Here is a 24940-nt window from a genome sequence, read left to right as displayed (position 1 = left end):
AAAAGAAGGTACGTTTGCATCAACTAGATGGTATCACAATTACTGGTTCTCCTTCTTTGTGGAATATAGGGAATCAACAAAGTAAATTTATTATTTTGATTCTAAGTTGTCAGGGAGTTATTGGAAAGGAACTGCAGTCCTATTTCTGCAGCAGAACTAATGTGAAAGGAGAACAGTAAATTAAATAAGGTCGAGATGATTTAGCCAGCTGCTTCAGTCTCTTGAATGATCACTTGTAAGATGCAAATAAATGTAAGGCTTTGTGCTATTAAATAGAATTATGGTTTTCAACTTGGAATGAGTACTGTGATGTGGCTGAGTAGTCATATTAATGGGATATTTTTGGTTACTCATTTGTCCTTACATTATCTCAGTTCCAGCTATGGGAATGATTAACATTGCACTCTGATCATGAGGAATAGAGGGGGTAGGATGTTGATAAATCAGAATTGAAGAACAGGCTATTAATTCATTCACCAGCCTATCACTGTGTTCTGGAATTTTAATTTAACATTTTATTTCTCTTTTTGGAAGGCCATCCATGAAATTTGTAGAGGGCTATTTTGACCCTCATTCAACTTTTGGTGAATCTTCAAATTTGAGAGTGGCATCATGTGGCCTGTGATTTCATGGGTGAGCTTTAGGATTTCAGCGGTGCTTAGGTATGGTTGGTCTATACTCTTATGTGGTATGGAGAGTGGGGGGCAGGGAGATATATGACCCAGGGGACTCTATTAATAAGTGTTACTAAATGTTAAAGTATTTTAATTTTCTTAAGAAATCTCAAAGTAGTCTGTATTCTTCTTTTGTTTCTTTTAATGGTATAGTTTACAGGATAATAACATCGAGTTACTTTGACAAGGCCCCAGAATCATGACTAGGGAAGTATATTGGGCCTGCCTTGGGAAGAAAAGGATGTGAAAATGGAGGTGTGTTTACCTTCCAGTCCTGCCCCATTCTTACAGTGGACAGTTTCTCTCTCTCTCTCTCTCTCTCTCTCTCCCTTCCTTCCTTCCTTCCTTTCTCTCTCTCTCTCTTCCTTCCTTTCATTCTTCCATTCAGTAAGCATTTATTAAACCCTGTAAGGTGTGGAACCACTGTGTAAGATAACTTTGAGAATAAACCTAAAGGACAATATGTTGCGTACTTTATTCCGAAGTGGCTTTCTCAGTGTCCCCATCTCAGCTGGTGTCTGAGAACCATCTTAGCACAGCACTGACTGTTTCTCTCACTCTTGGATCTCACATGGTGAGGACACTGAAATCCAGGAGAAAGTTGTCCAGTACCGTTTATAATTCCAGTCCCTCTGTAATTCAAAATTATCTTGAATTGCTTTAAAATCATTATTCACAATCTTGAAACACTAGATTATTTTCATAACAGATGGTTTTGATCTTGATAGCATCCTTAACTTTCTGAGAGAAATGAACAAAAAATTGTATTCCAAACTCCAGGTTGTCCAAATTTTTATTACTTCAGACAGTCGATACAGTATATGAAACTTTTGAAATCATAATGTACTTGTTTTGAGCCTTATCTCTTCCTGCGTGTTGGTTCACGTTGTTCACTGCACTCATCTTCATCTGTTCACATTTCAGTCAACCTGTTTATCTGCTGTTAATCATTCGTCTGGATGATTCCTACCAAACCCAGCCCATAATAGCCAGTAGGAAATATTACATAAAAGTCATTAAGAGTAGAAGGGAGAGAATAGTGTTTTGATTTTGGTCTTTATTCAGAATTCTCAAAGACTTTCCTTCACTGATGGCAGGAAATGTTCCAAAAGTTAGTTATTGAAAAGGTCAGTCTCGGTTTTCTGTCTTCACTTTGACTTTCAAAAATTGGATGCCAGCTAGTCGCTGTGTTTCAGTTTCTTAAAGATCCTTGTTAAAATAAAACTATTCATTGTTTTTCAGACTGGTTGTTGTTTCTTTAACCTTTTCGATTCTAGTTTTCAACTTTGAAGTCATTTCCTTTGCTTATACTCTCACTGCAGCCCATCAGCTAATGCTGTTGCCTCTGTGTTCAAAATGTGTCCTGAATCCTACAGCATTTCCCAATGTCAGCTGTGACCAGCATCGACCAAGCCCCTGTCATCACTCATCAGGACTCTCATAGTAACATGTCAACTGGTTTCTTTGCTTCCTCTTGCCCTGCTACAGTCTATTCTTCAAACAGCAGGCAAAATATTCCTTTAAAACTTTGGTCAAACAATGTAATTGTGCTGCTCAAAATGCTCTAATTGCTCCCCCTTTAGCTGAAAATCACATCCAGTCAATGTCTTTGCATGAATTGGCTCCCTTTCCTCTTTCTAATTGTGTCTCCTTCCAGTGCCCCCCTTGCTTACTCTGCTGTGTTCCTGCTAAGTTGGTCACTTTAACTTTGCAAAACACACACTGCTCTCAGGGCCTTTGCACCTGCTGGTCCCTCTTCCTGGAATCCTCTTTCTCCCAATCTTCATAACGCTTACTGTCTAACTTCTCTCAGGTCTTTGTCCATATGTTGGCTCATTAGAGACACCCTTCCTGAGGCTCCTATCTAAAATATTAACCACTACTTCTCCCCGTAGCTTGCTAGGGATGCAATAAATATTTGTTGAATGAGTGAAATAACTATTTTTCATGGAAAGACATTTATTTTCCTGTTCCATCTATGGAAACGGGTAAAGAATGCATAAAATGATTTTCAGCAGAACATGGGTAAATATTACAACAATTAGACATGGTAAAAATTCCAAACCATGTATTTAGTATTTTCTTAATTTAAAGTACAAACAGTAACAGAGTAAAGAGTCAATAAATTGTTGAAAAATGGAGATGTCTTGGAACAGCTAATATTTCTAATTGGATCATTGATTTGTGTAAATATGTAATGTGCTGGTATAATTTTGAGTATCAGTTTTCTGAAATATTAGATAACCCCCCCTTTGTGATAAAATTTAAATTGTCAATATGCTTGACAAACTGCCTTTATAATAAAATGTATCCATGTGTATAGTACACGTACACTTTGTTAGGGGGTGAACAAAACCAACACCATTCTGTGCCCTGCCTGCCAAGGTGGCTTCTGTTTAACTTCATTCCTTGTTTCACTGACCAATATACCTTGACATTAGGACAAGCTGTAAAAGTAACAGGTTTTGGGGAGTGAGTGTTTGATTAAAGCAGGTGGTGTCAGTGGTCTGAGCACTAAAATCACATAACTCCCCCTGCTTCATGGATTACAGGACAGCTGGTGAATGTTGTTATCAACTTATTTTTCTTAACCTGTTTCCTTAAAGTTAGTTTTAGTAACAGAGCTTTTGCTATAAAACAATTTTGACTAAATGCAGAGTGGTAGAGCTGTCATCTGGCATCTAATTCCTCATTGCATGCAACTTTCCTGTGTGTAAGTCATCCCCATTAGTAAATATCTTTATATATCTCTGAATGGTCCTGCCCACTTCCTTCTTCAGTCTCAAAGTACCTTCTCAACTTGGAGGGCGTTATACTTTAACCCCTCTCCTTGCACACAATCATAAATGTTTGAATTATCAATAATTAATATTTTTACACAAATGAAAGTTGTGATGTATTAGAATTATTTCCTATTGTTAAATGGGAGTCTGTTGTGATTATGAATATAATGGATACATTATTATTATGTATGGGTATTAGGTACATGTATACAAACTTGTAGAAGGACCATATCTTCTAGAACCAGAAGATCTTCTTCTGCATGTTATATCTGTGTGAATTTACTTAACTGTTTGGGCTAGTCGCCTCATCTCCAAAAGGGAAATAATAATATATAATTGATTTAAAGGTAGAAATATGTAGTACTCTGAAATCCAACAGATCTCAAAGATTCATAATTTTTAAATTTCAGTGAGGTATCATCACACATCTCTGAGTATGGCTAAAATAAGAAGAAAAAAGAACGAACAGTACCAGGTGGGTGAGGATGCAGAGCAGCTGGGATTCTCATACATTGCTGGCGGGAATGCAAAATGGTGCAGCCACTTTGGAATACAGTTTGGCTATTTCTTACAGTATTAAACATACACTTTATGTAACCCAGCACTGCCACTTGTGGGTATTTACCCAAGTGAGATGGAAACTATGTTTAAACCAAAATCTATGCACTAATGTTTATAGTAGCTTTATTTACAATCACCGGAAACTGGAAACAACCTAGATGTCTTTCAACTAGGGATTGAAAAATCACACTGTGTTACATCCATACACTGAGATACTACTCAGCAGTAAAAATTAACTAACGATTGATGCATGCATCAACACAGATAATCGCAAAATACATTACAGTAAGTGAAAGAAGCCAGAGTCAGATGTGAAAGGCTACATGTAGTAAGGGCAACATTATAGGAATAGAAAACAGATCAGTGGTTGTGTGAGATTGGGAGGATGGGCTGACTATAAAGAGTCAGCCTGAGAGAGTTTTGAGGGTAATGGAACTGTTTTATGTCTTGATTGTGTTGTGAAAATGTAGACCAGAAAAAAGTGAATTTTAATATATGTGAATAAAAAATAATAAAAAGAGAGGATTAATTATCTTGATCATTAAAATCAGTTATCTCTGTGAGTTGAGACACTGATGAGGCCTGAATGTCCTAGGTGGGTGAGCGCACATCTCAATCTCCGTTCTCCATTTTATTTTACAATAGTTGCTGTGGTTTCCAAGAGTGACTTTACCTGCTTCAGGTATTATTCTTGGCATGATGGACTTGACTCCGATGTCAGAAGTAGAAATGGCAGATATCCTTCCCCCATTCTCCCAGAAGCTATTATCCTCTGAGGGACCTTCCCAGCTGGATAGCCTTGCTCAGTGGTAGTGATGCTGACAAAGACTGGGAACTTGTCCTGCACATTCGAATTGCAGATAAATCAGCTGCTCTAGTTCTTCCATAAAACCAAATAGAAATGAATAGGAAACAGAATCAGAGCAGGTTGTTGTTTATTCAGATTATTCCAGGCTGTGCATGTGGGGCCCTTCTGTTCAATATAGTACCTGTCTCAGTGCCATGGCATCAGCTGCTGTGTTCTGGGCCTTGAAGGGTTTGCAGAATTTATTTCCATCAATAAAAACCATCTTATTGCTGGTACCCCAGTGTGTTGGGCCCCAGTGGACCAGCTCATGATGTAATTTCTCATGGAACATATGGTTGACCAGTTGTCTGTGGCAAAAAATTATCTAAGAAACATAAATACCAATCCAAACTTATATCATTTATAACAAGAGAAATTTAGGCATTGGGCAGTTCATTCTTGTAAGCTGTACCATACTCTTTCTGTTCTCACTTGCTGTCTGGAACATAAATTTTATGTTCCTAAAGAATGTGAATATGGAAAGGTTCTCGAGGTCACAATTTTCTGGTGAAACCAGGCTTGTTTTCATTCTTTTTTTTTTGTAGACTACTTCGGATCCTCTCAGGTGTATCAAAGTGCTTCTATACAGCTGTCTTAAGAGTGCTGTAAACTTAGATTGATCATGAAACCAGCTTCCTACCAGCAGATTATAAATCACAACAGATTAAAATGAAATATTTATCTATCTGGCATTATTCTAGAGCAACAGCTCTTGATTTTCCCATGTTACTATTCTTAGTTTAATTTGCATAGATGATTTTCTCTATATGCATAGTTGTTTGAGTGCAGAAGTAAAGAGGGAGAGGACTGTAATAGAATAGTTACTCTGGGTTGCAGGAATGTGATAGGTACTCTTTGAGTATAATTCCATTTAACTTCACAACAACGAGCCAGGTAGATAATTTTGTTGCTTTACAAACAAGGAAACTAGGTCCAGGAGAGGTTAATTGACTTGTATTCTCAAAGATAGGTCTCTCTCTCACTCCCAAACCTGCTCTCTGTATAGTCCCCAAGCCTTCATTTGGGAATAGTGTTTTCTCATCTGTTCTCACTTGCAATGGGGGATGGAGATTGCACTGGTGTTTTGAGACTGAGCCTTGGAGCTTCTTCTCAGACCTGAACAGGTCTGCTCCCTGTTTTACTATTCAGAGTCCCAAGAGATTTGGCTTAATTTTATATATTTTTTTAAAGCTTCCATCACACGCTTGATCACTTGTTTCTTTCTCCCCCATGACTGCCTGTAGAAGAAAATTGAGTTTCACAGTTCCATGGCTCTGAAGAGCAAACCCACAAGGCTTTCTTATTTTAATAATTCTACTTCTAATCACCGCAGAGAAATAGGAAAGCAAACAGAAAAAAAAATTGCAAAGTTTCAAAAATAATTAAAATCTTAGTCTTTGAGCCCAGTTTATAGACCGTACTTCTTGAAACTCTACTTAGGTATTATTTCTTAGAAGATACTAGAAGTCTCTTTAATAGAGATCAGTTGCTATTTTTTATCATTAGAAGTCTAGTCCAAAGCAGATTCAAGTTGGTAGCACTGATGAAATTCTGTTCTCCGTCGAGACCATATTTTCTGGTGACTGTCCAACCTATACGGCTTTCATTATGCACCAGTTCTGTAAGACTTTCAGAAAGTGAAGATGTGTCATAATAGAGAGAATGTGCCATTGGAGGGTATTTGGGAATCGATGTTAAGTACTTTTGCTGCCTCATACTGGGAGCCACAGCCACGTATGACCATTGAACACTTGAAATATGGTTATTTTGAGTTGAATTCTGCTAAAGGAAACTACACTCTGGATTCCAAAGACTTAGAATGCAGAAAAAAAAAAAAAAGAATGTAAACTATCTCAATAAGTTTTATATGGATTACCTGTATGTATATGAATCATATGAGAAAATATTGTATATACTGGGTTAAATAAAATCTACTATTAGAATTAAATTCATGTTTTTTAACTTCTAATTATGTGGTTATTGCAGACTCCTATGCAGTTGTAAAATATAATACAGAGAGATCTGAATATCCTTTACCTGGTTTTCCCCACATCTTATAAAACTGCAGTACAACACCACAACCACAAAGTTGACATTGATATAATCCACTGACCTTATTCAGATTTTACCAGTTTTACATGCACTCATTTGTGTGTGTGTATGTTTAGTTCTATGCAATTTAATCGCCTGTGTAGCCTTGGATGACACCACCACAGTCAAAACACAGAAGATCTCCATTCCAAGGATCCCTTGTGCTGCCCTTCCACAACCACAGCCATCCCCTTTTGTCCTGTCCTCCCTAAACCCTGGGAATCACTAATCTGTTCACCATCTGTATAATTTTGTCATTTCAAGCATGTCAAACAAGTGGAAGCGTATATTATGTAACATTTTGAGATGAACTTGTGTCACTCAGCAAAATTCCCTCGAGATTCATCCAAGTCGTGTCAACAATGGTTTTTTCAATTTTATTGCTGAATAGTATTCCATGTTTCTTTTTATCTTTTTAATGGTGCTCCTAGAAATTTTAAAAGTACATATGTACCTTACATTTGAGGCTTTCATTGTGTGTCTGTTGGACCGCATTGATTTAAGGGCATGTTTGTTGAAAGTAATCAAAAAGCATATTTCTGTTGCATTTTCCTTGAACTTCAGCTATTCCTGTGTTAAATGGTGTATTTTTGTTTTGCTGAGTAAGTCAGGTTATTTGGAAATGAACAAAGGAACAGTGTCTTTTTTTAAAAAAAATTGTTTCAGGGGAGTAAATTCATCTCAGTGTCTCTACCACTCTCCTCCTCCTACCCCCTGCCCCCGCCTTTTTTTGGTCAGTTTTTCAGTAAGAAAACCTTTGTATTTCTATCCACAAAAGAAACTTTTCATAAGGCTAGGCAGCAAGGAAGGGTATCTTGTAACCACTGCCAATGGTATTCAGCACACTGGTTTGAGACTAATTAAATGGCTTATATTTATCTGATATTTTCCCCCTTGGGAGCTTGAGAAACTTTTTTTTTTCTTCCAACTTAAGCCTCAAAAAGAAACCAGCTCAGTTAGCTTATGATGGAGGGAAGAAACAGGACACAGGGACACTTCAGAGCAGATTAGAACTGAGGTAAAGGATAATACCAGTTTCAATTAAAATTGCCTGGGGAAATTAGGTAGGCAGAGAATAATTACCTGGGTTGGCATACATCCAGGTTTCTGAAACTGAGACCCTGCTTGGATGTTCTGAGGGATCATTGACAGCCACAAGTAGCCAAGAACCGTGAAGTTTATTTTCATCTCAAACATATAAGTGTTCTGGCTGCAATGCATTGCTATTTAAAGTCAAATTATGTAGCATGAGACGTTCTAAAAAATAAAACCCTGTAAAAACCAAGACCTGAAACAAGCAATACCAGAAAGCATCAGGTGAAAGGGAGGATTCTGTGGCAAAATAAATGCACATTTCTGTGATCTCTGCTATGTGACTGATAGGACACTGGAGCTGAGACTGACTGTAGGAGAACATAAAGAGGCCTGATTACAGGACAGTTCTCGTCTTTCACCTTATACAGAGGGCTCTAGCATGTTAATTAACAGTCCCTGGTTAGCACCCTGCAAATATGAGGAAAGAGCACCGAGTAAATGTCATCTGACACATGGGCTTGTCCAACCTAGTTGTGGAATTGAATCATTGAAAGCAAATTTCCATTTAATACAAATGTCAAGATTGAATATTGTACTCCCCACCCCAGCTCCCTCCAGTGACCTATTAACTCAACTCCTAATCATGGATATTTTGGAGTCTGTGCTTTCCATGGCTGGTGACACATGCTGCCATGATGCCCCTTCTGTGGCTTGGTGGAATTGATGGAAAAGGTTGGAGGTTATTGAACTGCACATCTTTCCTTTCTCATTACCTAGAGGAAGGCCCACTTTCTTCTCTATAATAGGAGAGTCTAGTGGTTTTTCTTTTTTGCTTCTAGTGTTAGCTTTTGCCATGTTTCCATTTTTTCATAATCTCTAAATTTCAAAATGGAAGAGGTTTGGAAGGAGCAAAAAACAAGAAAGAATCAATTACATTTTTCCTCTTTTCTGTTCTGAATGAAGACGTGGGGGTTAGAGGAATTCTTGTATTATTTTCTTTTTTTAGAGGACTTCATAGGCTTCCTTGAACAAGGCTGCTGCTGGTACATAGGGTATTTATATGCAGTTTGCAGAAATATGAGTATACCCCTTTGTGGGTCTGTAGGTCCCACTTACTCCTTGGCTGTGGACATGAGCCAGATCTGTTTGAATGCAATGCATATGTGGTTGGTCATCACCTTGGGCTGTATAATTCAGAAATAGCCCCTACTTCACAGTGTGGAGGAACAGATGGGTGTACAGGCAGTTGTAGTTCTTAAGAGGAAGGGTCCTGGAGCTAGATGGTCAAGGTTTGAATTGATGCTCCTTTGCTTGATTGCCATGTGACACTGGATAAGTGATGTTTTTGAAGGGATTTTTTAAAAAGATTATAGTATTCTTATGTAAAAAAATTTTAACTAATGTGCCATATACTAGTGGATGTATTAAGCATGCTTTTAATTATCTGTAAAGTTTTACTTTAAATATTAGTGTGGTTATGTACGTGTTGCCTCTGTGTAGCTTCCAAGTAACCGTGTCAGTTGAGTAAAAGAGCAGTTAAATTGGATGATGCTATGTAGAAAATGTACATAACCTAATTTAATTAAAAATTTCAGCCCATGATGTTATTTGGACATACTGTCATAATAAAACAAAGAAAACCTCCCAATTTTTTGTCCTTCTAGGTACTTGTGTATTTACTTTTTTTAAAGAATGTCAATTTTCTAGACATCTAGTTTCATAAGGTTTAGTTTAAAATAAAGGAGAGAAACATCTTATGTAGATTTAGAATTTGGTGGAATACATGCATTCTTAGGCTTAGATAATGGAATCCCAAAAACATTAACTACTCTAGTGATGAATGGGAAACTTGTTAAAAATTGACCTCTGGTTTTCGTTTTCATTTGCCTCTCTGCTGGCCAGTTAGTTTTCCTTGTGACCTAACTTCATATCCCACCTGAGCTACATAGATGACAGGTGAATGCTAAGTTAGGTGTAGTAGGCAGAATTCTCAGATTGCCCCCAAGACTCCCGTCCCTTTGTGTACACACCCTGTATAATCCCCAGGACTGTGACTGTGATGGGATATCACTGCTGTGACCAAGTTATGTTTCATGGCACAGTAGACTTTAAAAATGATAGCTTGTCCTTGGTGGACCCTAAAAGTGACCAAAGAGAGAGATTCAGAGAGAGAGAGAGAGAGAGAGAGATAGAGAGAGGAATTCCATGCAAAGGCTATTCTCCATTGTTAGTCCTGAAGATGGTGGGGACCATATGACAAAGAGTGTTAGGTGGCATCTAGAAACTGAGAGTTGCCCCCAGCTGACAGCCAGCAAGGAAGTGGTCCTCAGCCATATAACCAAAAGGAGATGAAGTTGTCCAACAACCTGGCTGAGCTTGGAAGTGAATTATTCCTCAGAACCTCCGGAAAGGAATAAAGCCTAGCCACCTCCTTGATTTCAGCCTTGTGAGACGCTGAACAGAGAACCCAACAACTGTCTATGAACTTCTGACTTACAAAATTATGAGCTAATAAATGTGTGTTGTTTTAAGTCACTATGTGTGGCAATTTGTAAGGAAACCAGGCAGAAGTAATGTAGGTTGGTAACTGCCATGCCACTACCATTATTTAGAGAAAAAAAAAACATCCATAAAATAACTCATAATAAGCTCCTATAAAGGGCCTCCAGTTTTATGTTTTAGAAGTGGTTAGCCACAGTAAATGACAGATACAGGAGCTGTAAGTTTTCTGGGCAGAGTTTAAAATGGTTTCACAAACTGGCAGTTCTAGCTTTAGGGAGGGGTAAATGAATGGCTAAATAGGTCTCTTGCTGGGCATTTGCCTCCCGATGGCAAAGGAAAGTAGAGGAAAGTGGAATCCCCTTCCTTCCATGCTCATAAATGTTGCTGACCAGGCCTTTCATTTAGGAATCACTAACTCAAGTGATGGGCAAGAGGAGAATGCAGGTGTGGGAGCTGGCAGAGAGGAAGTGCTCCGGAGGTTGGGGCTGTGGGTAACGGGAAGATCCAGACTTTCTCTGAAGGCACGGCTGCCTCTCAGCTGTGGCTGAATTACCTGCGGCATTCTGGGTCTAGTGTTGCTAAACAATCCGGATTTCCAAGAGAAACTGACAGTCCAGATATGTATGTGAAATCTACCATTTAAAAAATTTTCAGTCAGCTCACACTTTAAAAGCTCACTCACCGTGGAGTCATGTCACATACATGTGGCCAGATAAGGCCCGTGAGCAGCATCTCCTGTACTGCAGCCCAGAGGACGCGAGTGTGTGTGAGCAGTTTGGGAGGCAGAGAGAGAACTGGAGGTGTGAGCTCTCTGAAATCCTGCAGTTTTGTGTGTTTTGCTCACTGCCCTATCCCCAAAGCCGAGAACAGTGTCTGGCACACACAAGGTGTTCAGTAAATATCTGTAGAGTGAATCTGAGAAGATATAAACATATCAATATTATATGTGAAAATATCAAATATGATTGCATTGGTGAAACTTATTTGTAAGATTTGATTACTTTTAATGTGGTAACATGATACGTTTGGGATAACATGATGTCCTTTTGGCCCACCCATTTTTCCTTTTTTAACCTACTATTCCATTTGAGGGCTTTTTTGGAAGTTATCAAACTATAAAAGAGAACAAATTAGGAATCTGATCCCTTGTGTGTTGCCTGGGTGCCTTGTGTTTCACTCTTACCCAGACTTTTGAGATGAGCCCTAATACCCATCACCTGTAGTTAACAGATAAGGGAGTGGTTTCGGAGATGTGGAGTGAGTTGCCTGAGACCCTGCAGCTGGTAAATTATTGTGCTGGGCTGTGCTAATTGCCAGGCCCTTGCACTTCTCCATGTGCTTGTTAGTCAAAGAGTGTGCTCTGGAACCAAGCAGCAGCAGCATCACCTGGGAGCTTGTTGGAGATGCAGAATTTCAGGCCCCACCTTGACTTATACTCAAACAGAATTTGCATTTCAACCAGTAGTGATTTGTATGGATGTGAAAGTTTGAGAAGCATTGTACTACTACTACATTGTACACTGTACATTGTGAATTCTAAACGGGTTATTCCTGAGTCACTTTTATGGATTTGGCTAAATTTGTGTTTCACCTGAATTTATTACTTATCATTTCCACTTAAATATATTTACTTGAAAACAAAATATAACTGTGGTAAATAACTACAAAGAAAATGTAGTAGTAATCTACCAGTAAGAATGTAATAGTAATGTGCATGTGCATAATGTTACTATGGTGAATAGCTATAAATAACTATAACTATAGTAATGTACCTATGGGCAATAGAAAAATGAAACCATTTCTCATCAATAGAAGGTAAGTGCTAATGTACATGCACCGTACATTACCTCTTCACATACCACTGTAAGATACCTGTTTTTTAAGATAAGACATATAAACTGCACCATTAATAATAAACTATAAAGTGTCTCTCCATGGGCCATTAGTGGGAATGTGTTCCATCTGGGGAACAATGCTGTGGTTGTTTGTAAAAATGGCCACAAAGGTCTTCCCCTCCCTGAGTCCACATCTTTGCAATGTGCAGTGCCCCAACAAGAGGTGGGATGACTTCTCCAGCCTTTGACCTTGGGCTTGACCATGCGACTTACTTTGCCCAATGACACATTAGCAAATGTGACAAGCAGAGTTTTGGAAAGTGCTTGTACATTGGGGCCTGCCTTCTTGCCATTCTTGCAAACTTGAGATCACCAGGTGAACCAAAATAAATGGTTATTGATTTAAGCCACAAAGGTTTCAGGTGGTTTGTTACATTGTATAAACTCACTGACACAACTGTTTTCTAACATTCTATTTGCTTTCAAAACAATAATTTCCATGTTCGGTAGTAGGTCACAGTGAAATGATCCCTGTTTTGGTTCAATCATGCCCTGCTATTCTTCACTTGTAAACAAAATTTAAAAATTGAATATCTTGGAGAGGGCATTAAATGCTGGTTTTTTGTGTTCAATGTATAGATTCACTAAACAGACCTGGTGCTGTCACCCTCAAATATTTGTAGGTTTCTTCCCCTACTGAGAAATAAAAACTTCATCCTTGGCCAAAGTTCACCCTTGCTTTGAAATAAAACTCTGTCTCAAAACACTGTGGCATCATTAGTGGTGATTTGTAGAAAGATGGTGCTTTCTTATGGTTTGGAAACATTTGCTCTTCTTTGGTAAGGGTAAAATACAATTGTGTAATTCCCATCACAGGGAATCCCATGGAGAAACTCAACAGTAAATTTTTTTTAAATGTAAATATTTACCACTTACTATGTTTTCTTGAGAATGTGTTTTATCATTTTAAAGAAAAAGCTAATATTCACTGGCAAATTCACTGAAATGCAGCCTTTAATGAAATATAATTTACATGCCATAAAATTATCCACTTAAAATGTACAGTTTAGTGGCTTTTAGTTTATTCACAGCATTGTGTAGCCATCACCACAATCTATTCTTGGAACATTTTCATCACCCCAAAAAGAAATCCTGTGCTCATCAGCAGTTCACTCCCTGTCTTCCCTGCTCCTCCAGTCTTAGAAAGCTGCTAATCTACTTTCTGTCTCTGTGGATTTGCCTGTTCTGCGCATTTCATTTCCATGGGATCATACAAATAGGTGTTTTTTGTGACTGGCTACTTTCACTTAGCATAATGTTTTTTGAAGTTCATCCACATTGTCACATGTACCTGATTTACATCTTTTTTATTGCTGAATAATATTCCATTGTATGGATATACCACATTTTGTTAATCTGTTCATCAGCTGATGGATATTATGAATAGAGCTGCTATGAAAACTTACATACAATTTTTTGTGTGGATATATATTTTTATTTCTCTTGGGTACATACCTAGGAGTGGAATCACTGGGTTATATGGTAACTTTATGTTTAACTATTTGAGGAACAACCAGATTGTTTTCCAAAACTGCTTCTTCACTCCATTCCCACCAGCAGTGTATGAGGATTCCAGTTTCTCCAAATTCTTATCAACGCTTGTTATTTTCTGTCTTTTGATTTTATTGTTCCTAGTAGTATCTCATTGTGGTTTGGATTTGCATTTTCCTGATGGTTGATCATCCTTTCATGTATTTATACATCTTTTTTTGGAGAAATTCAGATCTTTTGCCCAATTTAAAAATTGGGCTATTTGTCTTTTTGTTGTTCAGTTGTTAGAGTTCTCACATTCTAGATAAAGATTCCTTATCAGATAAATGATTTGCAAAAATGTTCTCTTCTGTGGATTGTCTTTTCACTTTCTTACTGGTGTACTTTGAAGCATCAAAGTTTTTAAAGAGGTCCAATTTATCTGTTTTTTTCTTTTGTTCTTTGTCATGTTGGTGTCATATCAAAGAAACCTTTACCTAACCCAAGGTCAGAAAGATTTACTCCTATGTTATATTTATTTTAAGGAATTTTATAGCTTTATATCTTTGACCACTTTGAGCTAATTTTTGTGTATGGTGTGAGGTAGGAGTCTACCCTCACTCTTTTGCATGTAGATATCCAGTTTTTCCAGTACCACTTGTTGAATAGACCATTTTCCCCCAATGAACATTCTTAATAGCCTGGTTGAATGAAAAATGGCTTTTGTTTACACTAGCACCAAGGAGGTTTTGTTTAACTATTAGGTTTCCTTCTATATTCTGGAAAAATCTCTTTCTTCTTTTGAAGAACCAAAACACACAGAGAGATATACATAAACACCCCAGTGCACATGTGTACCCCCCCCACACACATACATACACATACTCTTGTGCACATAGTCCTTCCTTTACCAAAGACTACATTTATACCCTTCAACACTCAGAATAATAATATTTTGGTGAAAATGTTGGTGGGTTGAGGGCTTCATTCACATATTACTACAACACCAAGTCAGTTATAATAGTTTGCCTAGGATATGCCAGTAGCTGAATAGTTCATAACAAACTGCTTATACTGCTTAACTTCTTTGTAGTTAAGTATCTCAACATTGGCTTTCTCAAATGTTGCAATATTCTAGCTATGTACAGAATTAGAATGGTTTATGGACCAATGTGGCAGTTTTATGCTGAATAGTCACTAGGGAATTAGAGAAAGGGAGGAAAAACGTGTCCGGTTTTAATTCTTGATTACAAAAAGACTTGGGCAGCAAGTGATTTCTCAAAATGAGGAGCATAGGATGGCAAGGCCATTAACCAATGAGTTTTTCTGGAACTCAGCCTGTTTTATAGCACCAAGAGACATAAAATAATTACGTAGTTTAACTTCACATTATTATTCATCCATTCAGCAAAGATTTATTGAGCACCTACTATCTGCCAGGTGTTAAGCTAGGTGCTGGGGAAATGGTTTTAAATACCACATAATCCCTGTCTTCATGCAATTTTCAGTCTCATATTAACACATAATTACAAATATAAATGTAATAATGGAAATATAGTAAATACCATGGAGGAGACAGTACCATCTGGGCTAAGCATGGGTCAGGGTGCTGGGTTTGAAGGCCAGCTCCATGTGATTCTTGAATATTCACTCAACTCCTCAGTCTCCTCTTCTATAAAATGGGAATAGTCACAGTACATTCATTTTAGGGTTTTAGTGTGGATTACATATGATAATGCAATCAGTGCTTAGAGGCTGGGTCATAGTAGATATTTACTAAATCAGCCTACATGATGCTGTATATTCTCTAATTCTGTATATTTAAAATGGGTTGTTTCTTTATAGAGAGAGTTTGGAATGAACTGAATTTTTTTTCTAATTTCAATTATAAAAGTAATGTATTTTATGGTGAAATATTACATAATGTTTAAATGTTACATTAAAATCAAAGCCCCCCCCCTTTTAACCTTCCCTTAGTGCAGGTTCCCCAGAGGCAGCCACATTCAAGAGCTTCTTGTTATCCCTGCAGATATATTCTTTGCATATAACTATATTTATATCTGTGTGTTTACATTTAGATTAGTGATGTTTGTTTTAACAAAATCGGGTCATAATACTTGTATTGCTCTACTACTTCAGTTTTTTAAAATTAATACTGTGACCTGAGAATTTGTTTCCATGTCTGTCCATATATAGATCCAGATTTGTTCCTTTCTTTTTTATTGCATGATCATGTCTTGTATGGATGTACCAGCCTACATGGGACCTTATTAAGGGACTGTGCTGTAGATATGTCCATTCAGAGATGATAACCTTCACAAATTCAAATTCAAACTTTATAGACTTCATTTTCCCAGGTCTTGATTGCCAATTTTTCTGCCCCTACCTTCTTCCCGCACGCAAATGGGCTTCTTTTTACTTCTATGTATTTCTTTCACCACCTGGAACTTTTTCTTCCCACTATATCTTGAAATTTAAATTTCAGCCAAACTAGAATTCCAATGTCAAATCCGGAATTGGCATAAGTAACTTATTAACAAAGACAATACAGAAATACATAAAAAAAGTATTGACTCTTTTTGTAGATAGATAAAATTGCATTGTAAAGCTTTCCTATTCAGCACTGTGCTTCTTTGAAAGGTTTCTTCCAATTACAGTTCATCTAAGGACATTTTACTGTTAATCAGGAAAAGGCAATTATATTTACTTTGAGAAGATTTTAGATAGCCTTTTTGTTCAATTGCTGCTTAATTATTTTAATAGATTAAGAGGTTGAGTAGTAGATGAGCTGCATTGTAGAGAGAGTGTACAAACTCTGTAGATGGTGCAGCAGTCATTTTTCTGTTTGATGACTGTGTGTCTTTGTTGTCTGTTTGCAGCTGACATCACTAATTTAGTAATGTGTTTTTATGACGTGTTTTTAAAAAATATTGTAGATTCTGATTTTGAAGTACATAGAGCTGTCTCTCTCCACGAGAATTCTGAAAGTCCTTCACATTGATTTTTCTCTTGTCTGTGTCTGCTTGCTTCACAGAGGACGGCTGAGAGTTTGACTAAGAGGACATCAATTGCAGTAGGTCCAGAGCTGCCTGGTGAGTACTCTGCAGCCTGTGGTGAAGAGTTGCTAGTTGTGGGGGTCAAGAACTTTCAGTCTGAAAAATGAATCCATCCATTCACACAGATGCCCTTCTGAAATGCCTTCCAAAACTGATCCACAGACGTTTTCCTTGATGTGGAGGAGCATGATGCATAGTCTCCCAGCATTTTCTTTTTTTTTTTTTTTTTTTGTCTTTTTCATGACTGGTACTCAGCCAGTGAGTGCACCGGCCATTCCTATATAGGATCCGAACCTGCGGCGGGAGCGTCTCTGTGCTCCCAGCACCACACTCTCCCGAGTGCGCCACGGGCTCGGCCCTCTCCCAGCATTTTCTAAGTTGAAGATTTTTAATTCCATTACAACCTTGGGAACCTCCCCTCTTGCTAGATTTTGGACTTGCTGTTTGTGATGGTATCACCCGCATTTAGTAAGCATCAGATGATTTTGAAGTTATTCTCTACAATTCTCAAGAGAAATGTGTGTGACTTATTTTAAGTCCTATGCAGATTTGGTTAAGAAGATTTCCACTGATGTAAAAAATCACAGCTGTGTTCATTGTCAGCTAGGATCCTGCATTTTGGGGGAACTACCTATGGGGATGATGTATATAATAAATAAATTCTTCCATTAATCCCCTAACATTCTATTTTATGAACCTTTAATGCAATGCTAAAATGGGAACCAGAAATATCTTTATTTGGCCAATTTGTTTTATTTCTAAACTATAACTTGCCAGTGCATTAGTCTAGAGCCAGAATCCTAGTGAATATGAGAGACTTATTTTCTGACCCCTCAATCAAATTGCTATTTTCTAATTGCTGTTATAAGTAAAAACACTTGTACTATGTATCATTTCTACCTTTAAGGGACAACAAGTCATTTTATGGTGCTCTTATGAACTAGCAACTTTACTGTTGCCCCTGGAGGGTGAACTCCAGGTCCCAAACACTTAAAATCAATGATTTTCTTCTTCAGTGTATTACATATCATGACAGATACTTCATTATCTTCCGGCAGTGCCTGTGGCTGATTTTTTTTCCAGCCTTTCTGTGAGGGGAGAGAAGGATCGCAGAACCCAACACTCCTCCGTGTGATCAGTGTTTAATGATGACACGAGAATATCAAGAAAGTAGATTTATTGTTGAGTGTTCCTATTTTTAGTCAAGTGCACTGTATTTTACTTCTCCTCAAGGGGGACTCATAAACCATGTCTTAGTAGTCAAGCAGAGTTGTGGGTGGGGGACTGAATAATTTTATAGGGACTTTAAATCAGCATACACATATCATCTGCTTTTTACTCTTTATTACATCTTTCTGGATTATCCGCTTTTCCCGTATAATAGTGGTATTATCTTTAAATAGGTCATTTTTCATCAGCTGTATTATAAATGGTTCTTATGAAGAATTATGTGCTTAGTGAATATAAACACTTAATTCAAGAGTCCAAAAAAAAAAAACAACAACAACAAAAAACAGCCCCCAACAGAGCTCAGAAGTTATTTGTTAAATATTTTAAGTTCAAAGAAGAAATTCCTCTATATTAAGTGATATAAATGTCGTGCTTTTGATTTTACAAAGACTTTGGATGGCACCAGGTCCTGGGACAGCAAACATAATATGTGGGCTCCTCTTTCATTCTCCATGCCCAACAGGACCCAGTTGGACTTGGTGCCCCAAATGTCACCTGGTTGTTGGTCGTTATCTTTGTGTTAGTCTTGCCTTCCTCCCAAACAGATAATTCTTCTGTATTTCCCTCCATCATCTCCTAAAAGTAAAAACATTTGGCCTCTACTCTAGCACTATTCAGTTGTTGGGTATCTTGAATTATGAGTTGTTTTTTAAAAATACTGAGCTGGAATCTGATTCTTTTACAATATTTTCCCATACTCAAAATTGGAAACATCTAGACCCTGGAACCTGAACTTCTCTGGTTTTGTCTTGAAATGCCTGTTTTATTTTCCAGCGATTCCAACAGTGAGAAGCCCTGACTGTATATTAGTTGCACACTTTGTTTTCAGGCCTTTTGCATCCACAGTAGGCATTCAGAATATATTTTAATTCCTATCATGACTGAAGGTGTATTTTAGGTCCTGCTTATCTATGTCAAATTCAGTTAGCTTTCTATTAGTGTCAGTCAGTAAACTCCTAAAATATAAAATACTTATATAGAGAACAAAATGACTATTTTGGGGTGAATTATTCTCACCCTTGCATTGCTAGCTTCAGAGTAACTCTTGGTAAAGAGGAATTTATTAGTTTACCCAAACCAAAGGCTGTTTTCAAGTTTCATGAAAAGAAAGCAACTCTTGAAAGCTTCTCCCCTGTAGTATTTTAGTTTGGAAGATATACTATTCTTCTGAAAAATCTACCTAATGTTGGGGGTACTTTTTTCCTTTCTGAATGATTTTAAATTGTTTTTATCAAATATTGATTATATGCAGAATTTACAGCATTAGTGTTAGGTATGCAGCTCACCAAACTTGAATGTCGACTTCTCTTTCCTCTTACCTCTTAAGGACTTACACACTAGCTTGACTTCTCTCAAACACACAAAGGGTCTTCAAAAAGTTCATGGAAAGATTTGTGTTATCTTTTAATTCTATTTTACCACAAACTTTTTGAAGTACCCTCATAGATGTGGTGCCAGATATTAGCATCTTTTTTCTACATTTAGGACCTGTATTCTATGGATGCTGAAACGCTTTTTAGGAACAATAATGCTTCTTGCTTATTATACTGTGGATACTGCAGTCATTTCAAACTCTTGAGTGTTATAGAAGCTCTTATTCATAGTATACAGAAACCTATGGTTTCACATTTTTTTAGAGCACATTCATGCATGCCACAAGTCTTGAGTTGAGCTCCCCAGAAGCAGACCTGAGATGAGGGTTTCTGCCTAAGGGGGTTTATTAAGGCAGGGCTCCCAGTAGAAACTAGTCAGTGAGGGGAAAGAAGGGAAAGGGAAAAAACCAAGCAGGGGGATGGCTCAAGCACAGTGCCTGCCCTAGCCTGATCCCTGGGGGAGCTCTGGGACATAATTGCTCTCTGGAGACTGTTCCACTTCAAGGCAAGGGAGCTGGGCTATCCCATTCCTGCATCAGTCATTGGCTGTGGGCAGGTGAGAAAGGAGCAGCAAACTTACAAGCACTTTAGCACCATGCATCTGCAGGTGAAGCAGCTCTGGTGGTTGAAGGGTGTTCCTCTTTAAGAAATTTGTAGGTGACATTCGTTAGAAGCAAAGCACCACAAGCGCGCAAGCGTTCAGGACAGTTAAAGGGACCCAATGGTGTCTGGGCAAGATGCTGAGAGAGTCTGCTTTACCAAGCAACATGCCGTCTCCCTCGCATCCTCACTCCTGCAGGCACATTTCTCGTCCCTTAGGCCATTTGCTGGTTTAAGTTAAGCACTTTCAGAAGCTGTATAAAATTCATTTTCTTCCCTTGAGAATGTAGTGAGGTACTGCTTCGAAAATCTAAGTTCTTAAGTGAATGCAGCATTGGGAGATACCTAGGTAATTTCCAGCAAGCAGAAGCTCTACATATATTAGCATTGGAAAAATAAAATCTGGAATTTTAAAGCTTTCTTTAGATGAATGCCAGCATGGATAATAATTTCAGTGCCCTGAGAAAAGAGGAAAGGATACCGTGTGATTTTATGATTGTCAGTTATTTTTGCTAGAAACATATCCAGGCATGCATAAATTTATTATGTATTCACTTTATTATTTTTTTCTTATCTCTTTTAACAATCTTTTATTTCCTAATAGTTCACCTTTGCCTTTAAAAGTATTTTGTCTTCACAAACTTTTTTAGTGGAATATATGGTGTTTCCCTTTCAATCAGTGTAGCACAAAATGTACGCTGTAAAACCACAAGTCCTCCTTCATTTTTCTTAGACCAGCACTATTCAATAGAAATATGTGAACAACATATAAAAATTTAAATTTTCTTGGAGCCTCTTTATAGCAATCTAAGCTGAAGGCTGGAAAGTCCAAGATTATAGGTGAAAGTAATTTTAATAATATATTTTGGCCAGCCTATCCAAATTATCATATCAACATTTGATCAATATAAACATTATTGAAATTTTACATTTTGTTCTTCTAGTGTGTATTTTATACTTACAACAAATCTCCATTCAGACTAGCTATATTTCAAGTGCTCAGAAGTAACATTTGGCAGGAAGCATTTTATTGAGCAGTGCAACTTTGGAATGTTATAGAAAAACTCTGGTAAAAGGCTTTACTCTCTTTGAGATAAGACTCTTTATCTGTGCTCCTGACTCTCTCAGCTTGGTTGCTCTATTCAGCAAAGAAGCAAGGCAGCACTGCTGTCCAAAGAAAGTGAGCTGCTCTGTCCTTGGTGTGCCATTGCTGCTTCTGTTTTTGGACTTAATGCCCTGTAGGCAAGAGTTAGGATTAAAACAATTGTGTTTGGCAGCTAAGATGTCACTGATAACCTTCAGGAGTGAAGAATTCTAAGGTCACTTTTTGGAAGAATATGTGTCTTAAACAGGGTAGAATGTAGAAAAATTTTAAGAGGAATTTAGAAAGATTTTAAAGGGTGTGTTGGGGGGAGATTTTGGAAAAGTTTGGGGACTTGCAAGTAAACTCATGAAGCTGGAGTGTGCTCAGACTTGGATTTTACGTTGTGTGAAATGAGGTATTACCATGATCCAGTGTATAAGTTGGGATCTGTTCTGGTTATTTACTGTTGTGTAAAAAATCACTTGGAAATGTAGTGGATTGAAACAACAGAAATTCCCTTTTTACCCCTCACTTGTTCTGTGGGTTGGGACTTTGGGAAGGGCTTGGCTGTGCATTTTTGGCTTGGTGCTCCTCATGCAGTTGCAGACAGATGGCGACTGAAGCAAGAGGCTGGAGCAGCTGGTGGCTGGCCCAGCATCTCTCTCTCTCTTCACATAGTCTCAGGGCTTATTCACATGGTCACTCTTCATGGACAGCTGTGGGCTTCCTTATAGCATGGTGGTTTCAGGGCAGGTGCTACTTGCATGGGCTTCAGGGTGATTATTCCCGCTGGCAAGGTAGAAGTAGCATCACTTTATGACTTGGCCTTGGAAGTCGTGCCTCATCAGTTCCATCCCATTATTTTGGTTCCAGATGAGTCAAAAGCTTGATCAGTTTCTAGGTGAGGAGACTTAAGAGTCCACCTCTCAGGGAGAGGAGTGTTAAATTCACATTGTATGAAGAGAATGTTGCAGCTATTTTTGGAAAAATACCATCTGCCACAGCGACCCTGTCTGCTGCTGTATGCATCTTGCCTCCATGAGCTGTTCGCTGGGATGCTATATAGCATGAACACAGCGTTCATTCCTGGGCACACTTCTGCACGGTGGCTCTCCTTTCTTCTCTTTCCTGGTAAGCTGGGTTGGGTAGCCTTTAATAAAATCTAAAGTCTTCTGCTTAGGCCCCTATTGGCCAACCCTGGCCCCCCCTTTATTTTTCATTATCTTCACTTCTTTACTGTTAGAGGCATTCCCAAGTGGTGGGCTTGCCCCAGCCCCAAAGATTCTCCTCCCTTTCCTGATGTGTGGAGGAATTGAGAGAGAGACAAAAGAACAAAAACAAAGGGGAGGAAGAGTTTTTAACCCCATACTCCTCTTACCAAAAGGGCATGATTTTACCACCTAAGGATGTCCTCTTCAGAAGAGAGAACATCCACTTTGGCCAACTGCTGGGTTTTTCTCACAATCTTTACATTTCTATGATGGCTCTCCGTTGCTCCTTCTCTTGCTTTCCATGGCCAACTGGGTTTCTCTTCCCAAGTTAATTAGGAGTGAAGAAGGTCGTGGAGCCAATACCATGACCTTTGAGAGAGAACTTTCCTAACAGTTGCTGAGGTCAACATTGTGACAAATACTATTCTTCCTGGTTTTCAAAGGAAGATCACTGTACTTTGCCAGAGTCTTATCTTTACCTCAACTTGGGCCCTGAAACTAAATGCATAAGGAGTATTCACTTACTTTTCTTTTTGCCTCCTTCCTCTTGCAGAGTCACAACCTTCAGCTAGAAAAGGTTAATGTGCCAGCTGTGTAAGAGTTTAAGTCAAGTACACTGAGTTCCGCAACTTATTTACTGTGGTTTGCATTTTTAAAAAAGCTGATGAATAGATAGACTGATGGGTAAAGGACTAGATATTCAAAAAAGCTGGTAGAATAAAATGTTAAGTATAGAATCTAGGCAGTAGGTATATGGGTGTACCCATATGCTGTATGAGTGTATATACTGTAAAAAAGTAAACTTTCAACTTTTCTTTTTTTAAAAATCAAATGTTAGAGAAACATTAACCATAAGTTGTAGTGGATACATTTGAAAACAAAATGTCAGTTTTCTACTCTAGCAAATGCTTAAAGCTTGTTCTGTTTTTCAGTCCTGCTTTAGAAAGGGTATGTGAGCATTATTACTTGTGCCAGCTTCACTTTTCCCCCAAGGTCTGAAGAAATTGGAAAAGATCTAACAGTCCAGTATAAAAAAGTAGTCTAAAGTTTTAGCTGTTACCCTTATGTTTTATAGTTTCTTTCACTGGGCTTTTCACACAGTGCTTGTGAGTAGCCTACTGTTGATGTCATTGTGATATTAAAATTGCTTTCTGTGCTATTTCCCAAGGGCCCTTGTGCTGGTGACAGTAAGAACTTCTTATTCCAAAGACGGATTTTTGTCCCCTTACTGTTCCACATGCCCTCTTTTGAATTGGGCACCCTGAATCTTTTCCAGACCTGAAATACAGATTTCCCCCCAGTAATTGAAATGTTTGCTTTGCTTGGTCTGTTTCCATAAGAGAGAGGAAAAAAAATAAGTGAATTCAATATAGCTCCCCTGTTCTTTTAAAAAATTTTTTATTTATTGATATATCAATAACATGTTTAAAGCCAGTGGAAATTGTTGCATTTGAAAAGTCCTTAACTACTTTTATGAAATGCAAAGAGGAGCAGGCATCTTGTCTTTGCTGTCCTCAGGTGGAAAAGGGCAGCTTGCTGAGGACCGAGGACTGAAATAAACTCTCCCAGGAGAGGAACCAGCCAGTGACCTTGGGCTGCAACCACCTCGCAGATCAGCTGTTTCCTTCCTTTCCATATTTTGTGGCCTGTGGGGAAAATCAAGTGTCACAAAAGCAGAAAGAGACCAGTTTGAGGAAGACTCCAGTGTCTCTGCCAGTGGAGTGCGGACACGATCTCCTGACCTTTCCCATATGGCTGGAAGTCTTGTGGTTTTACAGGGTACATTCAGGTGGCCAGGAGAAAGCAATCTTCTTGTGAAAAATAAGCTGCAAGAAACTGATACTATGGTAGTGTGTTTTTTTTTTTTTTTTTTTGTATTCCCCGATAATAATACTTACACAGTGGTCTAGAATTGGATGGATACAATACATTTTTGCACTGGAGATATATAAAAGAGCCCTTTTGAGCTAAAAGAAAAATAGGAGTCAAATCCACTTCCCCCAAACAATTAGAAGTTTACAGAAAAACTAGATGGTAGCTCCTGGCGACTTTTTAAACTTATGACCTGGCTGGAAACACCATGATAAGGTAGGGAGAATCTGAGCTCACAAGACTGGAGCCTTGTCTTTCCCATCTGTAAAATGAACAAAGTATCACCTATTTCATTGGTTTTTGGAAGTATAGACGAGGAGATGCTGCATATATAGGACTTGTCTGACTGTAAATACTCAGTATCTTCATCCCATTTTCCTTTTCTTTCCTCTTGATGTTGATGTAGAGTAAGACTGTTTCATGAGGCTGAGAACTGATTTCTAGTAACTCGCTTTTTCTCCTCCTCTGTAGGCTTCTGCTCTTTCTTCTGTAGACATGTGAAGGAATAAAAGGTCTGCAAAGGACCAGCATTGAGGAGCTCCAGGTCCCACTTTGTCCTCACATGGGGCCTTTCTACCTAATGGCGCTCTGCCCTCTGGGATGTTTCTGTGGATTTTAGACTGCGTAGAAATGCTGTCTTCTGTTAGGAAGACCAT

General features: G+C 38.2%; 1 protein-coding gene across 1 annotated transcript in view; it reads left to right on the top strand.

Moving 5' to 3' along the window:
* PLCB4 (phospholipase C beta 4) overlaps positions 1-24940 on the top strand; it is a 404723-nt gene that overhangs the window by 122901 nt on the left and 256882 nt on the right. Inside the window, exon 2 of the mRNA XM_063092112.1 lies at positions 16893-16950. The gene's annotated coding sequence lies outside the window, so the exon portion shown is untranslated. The remainder of the gene's footprint in view (positions 1-16892; positions 16951-24940) is intronic.

The sequence above is a fragment of the Cynocephalus volans genome, chromosome 1 (assembly GCF_027409185.1).
Source record: "Cynocephalus volans isolate mCynVol1 chromosome 1, mCynVol1.pri, whole genome shotgun sequence".
In the NCBI taxonomy this organism is placed as follows: domain Eukaryota; kingdom Metazoa; phylum Chordata; class Mammalia; order Dermoptera; family Cynocephalidae; genus Cynocephalus; species Cynocephalus volans.
The sequence above is the reverse complement of the archived record's forward strand: the minus strand, read 5'-3'. Positions and strand labels throughout refer to the sequence as shown.